At 42.1% G+C, this 7,453-nt stretch overlaps 1 long non-coding RNA gene across 1 annotated transcript; it reads left to right on the top strand.

Annotated features, from left to right (window-relative positions):
* The first annotated feature begins 5,594 nt into the window (after nt 1–5,594).
* LOC119118253 lies at nt 5,595–6,131 on the top strand. Its single transcript, XR_005096679.1, has 2 exons — nt 5,595–5,928; nt 6,089–6,131. It is a non-coding gene; the product is annotated as an uncharacterized LOC119118253 (long non-coding RNA).
* The last annotated feature ends 1,322 nt before the right edge of the window (nt 6,132–7,453 follow it).

A 7,453-nucleotide genomic window follows, 5' to 3' on the forward strand; every position in this document is an offset into this window, starting at 1 on the left:
CGCCTGCTGCCAAAAAGAGGTTAACAAAGACAGGAAGATTAAATAATACATTCATCACATTGTGAGGGGCGGAGGGCCAAGTTCATGTCAAATCCATAACAAGCAAAGTATCCTCAACCCAGGCTCATTTCCCCGCATGCACGTCACACACCGCTGGAAATCTACGAAGAGGATGTATTGATCTTGCTCGCACTTCCTTTCTCACAAAGTCACAAACAGAGCCGCCGTATCACAAAAAGAGGCCCCGCCCCCGCCACCCGGCCCCATAAAACAAAATAATAAACGGAACCTGTGCCAAAATAATCGCGAGACCTTTGTGTGTGTGTGTGCGCATGTGTGTGTGTGTGTGTGTGTGTGTGTGTGTGTGTGTGTGTGTGTGTGTGTGTGTGTGTGTGTGTGTGTGTGTGTGTGTGTGTGTGTGTGTGTGTGTGTGCGTGTGTGTGTGTGTGTGTACATGCTTTTGTGTGCGTGCAGCCCGTACTTATGCTCCAATATTGCCTTCCCTTTGATTCGAGAGATGAAAATAGCCTGTCGTTGTGTTGGGAAAGGTTACATGTTTTCTCACATGGATCTTTACTGCCACAAATATTACACAAGAGGTGTGTGACCATTTCAAAAGTAAATTAAGCCTAAATCAAGGCTAACCCTAAACCCACCCTTTCTTGTGTCAACCAATCAGGTCACTCTAGCAACTCTTGCAGTTTTGTCTGTTTGTCTGTTGTTTTTGTTGGTCTGGCCATGTCTCCCTATTGTTGGCATGTTAGCTGTTGTGTTGGTGTTTTTAATGTTCTTTTTGAATCTTGATTATTTGTTGATTGTGTTCGATTAGTCTTTTGAGTTTCCATTTTGTTTTTTGAAATATATTTTTTAGAGCCGTCATGCCTTGCTTCCTTGCTTATCGGCATTTGACTCCTCCAATTTTATTTATTGATCTGTTTATTTCCACAATTCCTCCACGCAAGTTTTATGTTCTCAAATAAGGGAAAGGAAGGCCACATTTGCCATCACTTTACAGCAGTTTATTGAACATCATGAAAAGAGTAAAACATAAACACAAGGGATCAAATCCCGAAATCAGCTTCAGGCTTTGATTTGCATCATTGGTTTTTGAAGCAGCAGGCAAATGGACCACATCTGTGGGACCTTCATCAGACACAATATGTTTGGCTCAAGCTCTGACATTGTGGACTTGAGTTATTGGACTTTTTGTCTTTTATAACCACTCATCAAACGTCACTGTCATGCACCGCCCACACGCGAGATGATGAAATATCTCAAATCTTGGCTGTTGACCTTCACCCATCTGTCTCGTTTATGGTTTACATTTTGAGATTGGAAAAGAATTGCGGGACAAGTTCAATTTTAAGGACTCGTGGAACCTTGTGAGACCAGATGTAAATTTGAAGCATCATAAATATAATTTTGATTCTTGCACCCTTGGTCCCCATTGTGTACTGAAGGAGTTAAACATCAAATCAAATGCTTTAAAGTCCACAATCTCTGAATCCAGCTTTGCATCTTTTGCCTCGTAGCCCATCCATGTCTTGGCAGCCATCACCAAACATGTTTTGTATTCATGAGTCCCTGCCTCTACAGAAGGTCAAGGCAGATGTGTGTGGTCCTCCATTCTAGCTGGACCTATACCAACTGGCTAATTAGCATGCAGCATGGATCCAGTTAAAAAAACACGGGGAAGTACGGAGAGTGACTTTTGGGGGGGTTTCCCCCATGGATGTTAACCGGAATATCATTTTCTGTTTATAGCATTGTAATATAATTTATATGAATAGATCTTCCATAAAGGAGACATAAAAAATGACAATATTTCATTTAACAAAAGTCAGCGAACTTAATGCTAAGATAACGTGACACACCGTCAATGCGCCCAGCATAGACGTCACTGTAATGATGAACTTTCAAACTGGAACAGAGCTAAAACATTTAAAGCTGCAACTGTTGATTAACAGCAAACCATTCAAGCAGTTGCGTTAGTCGCCGGCCTCCAGTGGCTCTTTGCTGAAGTGATAATGGAGTACTGAGTTATGTGCTGCCCTAATGAGCGCAAATAAAAAAAGCAGGAGACATTCAGCATTGATCACATCTTCCACCACTGAGCGGCATCTGCTGCAGTAGAATCCCTTCAGCTATTTAGTTACGGGGATGCTTGGCTGCGTAGGAGCGCTGCGAACTGGGAATATCGCATGCTGTAATATGGAAATTCTTTGGTAACGTGGATGTCCAAGGTTTTTTTTTTTTTTTTGGATCACTCAATTCATTTAGTAAATGTTACAGTTTTGCCAAAATTCTACGAGAGGGGGGTCTGTGTGTGTTTATATATGCCCATATTAACTCATTATTTTATTTTTGCATGGGAAATGTTTCCTTTAATCATTCTTTCAAAGTTGATTATTTTTCTCGTTTTTTTTTTTTTTTTCATATTCAGTAAGAACAAATATGACATAGAAACAAATCAATTTTGGCCACAATGCAGATATGACGTGTGCTAACAATGCTAATATGTTGAGACAAAATACTCAATTGTAGCCACAAAATAGTCTTGTATACCGCACACAAGAAAAACTAATCTGCAAATAGGTATAACGTGTGCACAGAATCCGAATTTGTGGGTTTGTAGGAAGATGGCTGTCATAGAGGGATGTGCGTTGTGTGTGCCAGTGATGGCTTCCATGTTGTAGTAAACTCAATAACAAACCGGGCCTCAGTACCACCAGGTCAGTTTAAAAGCTCCAGTTTCATGCGTCCGGTGAACAAACCATTTAGAAAGGACACACAACCCACAAGGTCCAACAGTCTTCCCTGCTGATTTGTGGGCCCTGACATTTTAATTCAGTGGAAAACACGAGTCAAGGCCCAGGAGTTAAGTAAGTCTATTAACACCATGAAGAAGTAATGCTTTCCAGTGGCGTGCCAAAGCTTTGCCACCCAGGGTGATCACGTGAGGGTGGGGGGGGGAGTTGAGCCCCAGATAGTCTGGCGGGTGGGTCAATGTTTTTCCAGCTGACACTGTAAAATAGGTATCGTGATTTTTCAGATTGCTTTTAATCTTCCCAGTTAATGACAACATTGTCACTAAATGGGTCAAATATTTGCCAATAATGCTTTGGCAATGGCAAAGAAAAATCGTATCATTTAGTCATACTTGATGTGTAGGCCCGCACTCCAGAGACTAGATTATTTGATTACAAGTCCATTTTTTTTTGTAGAATGTCCTCGTTAATTATGTTATACTGTGTACCCCACAGTGATAGAAATAAAGAGAACAATACACACATTACATCCAATAAGCACACAAATCATCAGTGACGATAAATCACTCGAGCTACCTCCCAAACTGTTTTGAAAATCAATCTCAGATGGGATGATGTCATCTTCCCGCGCACTCACAAAATCTGTCTGTATTTTCAACAGGACAGACAAGCCAAGATACATTTTATAAGGTGTCGTTCATTGGAGACATCATTGTCCCAAAAGGCTTCTCTTTCTTATAAAAGAAGAAACATTTCATTGTCCTCCTGTCTATTGTGTTGGGCATGATGTCAGTTGTGCATCAAATGAGCAAAGGGCTGAGGAATGGAACGAGGTGGATCTAACATTTAAGCGCAATGGAAAAAGGTTGAGTTGAAAAGCAGTTAAAACGATACGACAGATTTGATGCACTCGCTATGTGGAACCGAATTGTGAATTTGGCAAGTGGACGGGTTGAATCCATCATCCTGTTCTCCTAACAGCAGGACGAAGGACATTAGCGGCCTTCACTTCTGCAGCCAGTACAGCTGATCTGTTGTTTTAACATTTTAAAAAAAAGGCTCTTTATTATTGGAAACTTTGCAGTGCCACCCCATGGACATACCATACATAAACGTAATGCATAGTGACTGACACTAAATTTGAACTACTATTTCACATTCTCAGTTGTTGGATAAAATCATCTTGGCAAGAATTTGGAAGATAATTATTTATTATTATAATTAAAAAAATGAATAAGCCAAGCCATATGAATGTTACATAATAGGCATGTGGATTTTCCTCGCTTTTGTTTGGTGGTGCTGGGAATAAAGTTGTGGGTTCAGTTTTTACTGCTCAATGTGACCTTCAGGTCAATGACTTGAGTTTGTGTCAGGTGATAATTTACAAATATCTATATTAAATGTACTTTAAAAGCTCACCAGACCGGAGAAAGGATGACAGTGGGAAAGCAAGGATAATAGTTAGTTTTTTACAATAAAATCCTGCACGAATTTATATTTCTTTAAAATAATAAGCGAGCATTTTAAGTATATATGTAGTTATCCAGGAAAGTGTGAGTAAGAACAGATGGATAAGAATTGACTAGTAGCCTACTAAAAATGGATTGCTGAAGCGCTGCGATGTATTTATATTGCATTATTCCTGTTATCCACAAGGGGGCAGTGTGCCCACTATACTGCACAATCTGGTGTTTTAAATGCATACATTTGATTATGCTAGAAGTGTGTGTATAGATGAGTATCTCGATACAAGTGGTGCAATACCATTCACACATATATTCATGGATGTGCATTACGGCACTGTTTTTGTTTGACTCATCCCCTAATAAATGTAACCCTATAACCTCTTTAATAATCATGATCAAACCTCCCCGAGTCCAAACCCAAGGTTTGTGCCTCCCAAGATAAGTGTCATCTGTTCCCAGGCTTATCCTTAACCAGTTTTGTCTAACTGGGTCACAAAGGGCCGAGCTCGTCCAGACTCCAGACAAGGCGCTCCTCATTGGCTCAGCTGTTGCTCATGTAGAGCGCTCGCCTGCTCTGTTTACTGATGTCACCGGCTGGATGTAGCCCTTAATAGGCAATGGCTCATCTCAACATTAGGAGCTGTTTATAGAGGAGGTGAAAAATGACACTTTTATTGCACATTACAGCACCCCTCTCTCCCGCCATGCACCGCCTGGCCTGTCATACTTTTTTCCCGTCATATAATTTGCTGGAACAAGATGACGCGTCAAGGGGGAGCAAAAGGCAAAAAGCAGCTTCACTTGTTTAGCATATAAATCAAGTTGGAGTGGAAGTGATGGGTGATTTGCATTTTGTGTGGATTCAAGACCTTCAAGACTGCTGGACAATTTATGCCGTACCTTTATCACAATAACAAGAAAAAACAATAATGTGTCCAGTTGACAGCTTCAAGATTTTACCGCGATGTTGTTCTGTAGCTTAGGACACTGGAGTATATCTGGAGTTATAATTAGCATGACTTTATGATGCTCGTGCATCTGGTCAGATGCATCCTGGTTCTAAACACAGCACGGTACATCACTATATCGTCCACAAGAGTGCAGCAGCTTCCAACATTTTTGCACGGATGTGACAAAGCCTGCAGGAAAAGTATCAGCTGCAATGCTGAGCTGTTTTATTGTGCCCTCATATCCAGTTTGAGTTATTTATAAAAAGCCACGAATCAGCTCCACTCATGTCTCCTCTCTGCATGGTAACAATTAAAAAATACAAACAAAGGGGGGAAAAAAACATGGCACCAAAAACAAACGAAAGTCACTCTCAAAGAAAGCCGCACATGTTAAATGTGCCTCATGGAATGTCATTCAGTCCTGTTTTGTTCTTCAATGTATTCTTTATCAGGCCTTCATCTGACGTTTTGTTACTCAAAATGTGGCTCACACATCGGGGTCTAAAACACTTAATTTACAATTTATTGTCATCGATTGGATTGTGTGTGTGTGTCCACACTGTCATGTCTTTCATTGTCTTTGTAGTCTGTGATCAGTGTTAAGACAGAGTAGGTCACGTGACTAGAATCAGGAAGTAAGCGCAGGTTTCAGCACAGTGTTGAAAGAGAACCCCGCTTGTTCTATTCTCTCCTGCAGTTCGGCAAAACTACTACCTACATTTTGTGTTATACAAGGCATCGTTGGTATGTATCTTATTATGGATCAAAATAGATCTTTTGAGTTCTGAAATTATAGTTTTCTGTGATGTTAGACAATAGGATAAAAGCATGATTGAGATTTCATATCGATTTAATTCATTTAGTTCGTATGACTGATTATACAATGTGGTTTGTATTCTCCCAGTTTCACCCTTTCCCTTGTTATTAAACCTGGAGTCAACCTTCAACCTGGCCTTCAGAGTCTTGATGAGTGAAAGTGGTTGAGCTTACTGTCTTCGGATATTCAACATATTTGGAGGGCAGGATAGTGAAACAACATCTTCATCGCAGAAGGTAACAAAGTTAAACGCCAAACTCAGACTATGGATGGACAAAAAGAACAGTCACTGAAGTCTAAATCTTACAAATCATGTTCTACAAAAACGTCCTCTGGCAATGCTGCTGCCATGGCCCGCGCCGAAGCCGAGGCAGCAAAAGTACTCCTTTCCTTCACAGATAAAGAAATGATTCTGAAAATGGAAAAGGCACAATTAGAGGCACGCATGATGAAGCTATCACTAGAGAAAAACGTGGCTGCGGCTGATGCCAAAGCAGAGGCTCTAGAAGCAGCGGCTAGCATCAACGGTAGTGAGCGAGGTAGCAGGAAGATTCAACTCGATGAGAATCCCTTTAACCTACTGGAACGGACCAGAGAATATGTCGCTCAGCAGTCCAAGGAGCATTCAACCGCCGCGCTGGAAGAATACGCTCTTACCGAAACTGAGCCGCTAAACGTATTATCCAACCCGCCTCCGCACCTTCTCACTCAGGATGACACTAACCAGCTATACACAGAGCCCCCAGCGCCGCCACATGTACTCTCCCAGGATGAGCCTGTTCAGCTAAGTACTCGGCTAACCTTGGCATCACAACCATTTTCTCAAGACGAGCCTGGACAGCGATTCACAGAGCCAACAATGGCACCACATCCACACTCTCATGACGAGGCAAGATGGCTACACGTAGAGTCTGCATCAGCACCTTATCTTCCCCCGCAAGGTGACGATTCATATCTACGTGCAAATACCGTGCCAGGTAACTCTATTACAGCTCCACGGCCCATATCAGAGAATGGTCCAGCCGATGCCAACCTCACCTATACACCAGCGAACAGACTACCAGCTCATTGGCCACAACAACATGCCCCTATCACATCTCTTATTCCAAGAGATACACAGGGCCATCAGGGCACATATACAGCTACACCCAGATACCGGGGTCCATCACGTCCTACCGTGCCCAACTACACAACCCAAAGCAACCAGCACGACCAATCAGGTATCAACGACGTTGTCAGATATTTCGCCCGTCGCGAGCTAGTCACTACAAGTATGACTCAATTCAACGACAAGCCTGCAAGCTACAGAGCTTGGCGACTGTCCTTTCAAAATGCAGTGAGAGGACTCAATCTCACTCCCAGCGAGAAGATGGACCTACTGGTCAAGGGGCTCGGGAAAGAGTCGGGAGAGCATGCAAAGCCTATCAGGGATGTCAGTGCCAATCACCCTCA

This window comes from Syngnathus acus, chromosome 24 (genome assembly GCF_901709675.1).
Source record: "Syngnathus acus chromosome 24, fSynAcu1.2, whole genome shotgun sequence".
Lineage (NCBI taxonomy): Eukaryota > Metazoa > Chordata > Actinopteri > Syngnathiformes > Syngnathidae > Syngnathus > Syngnathus acus.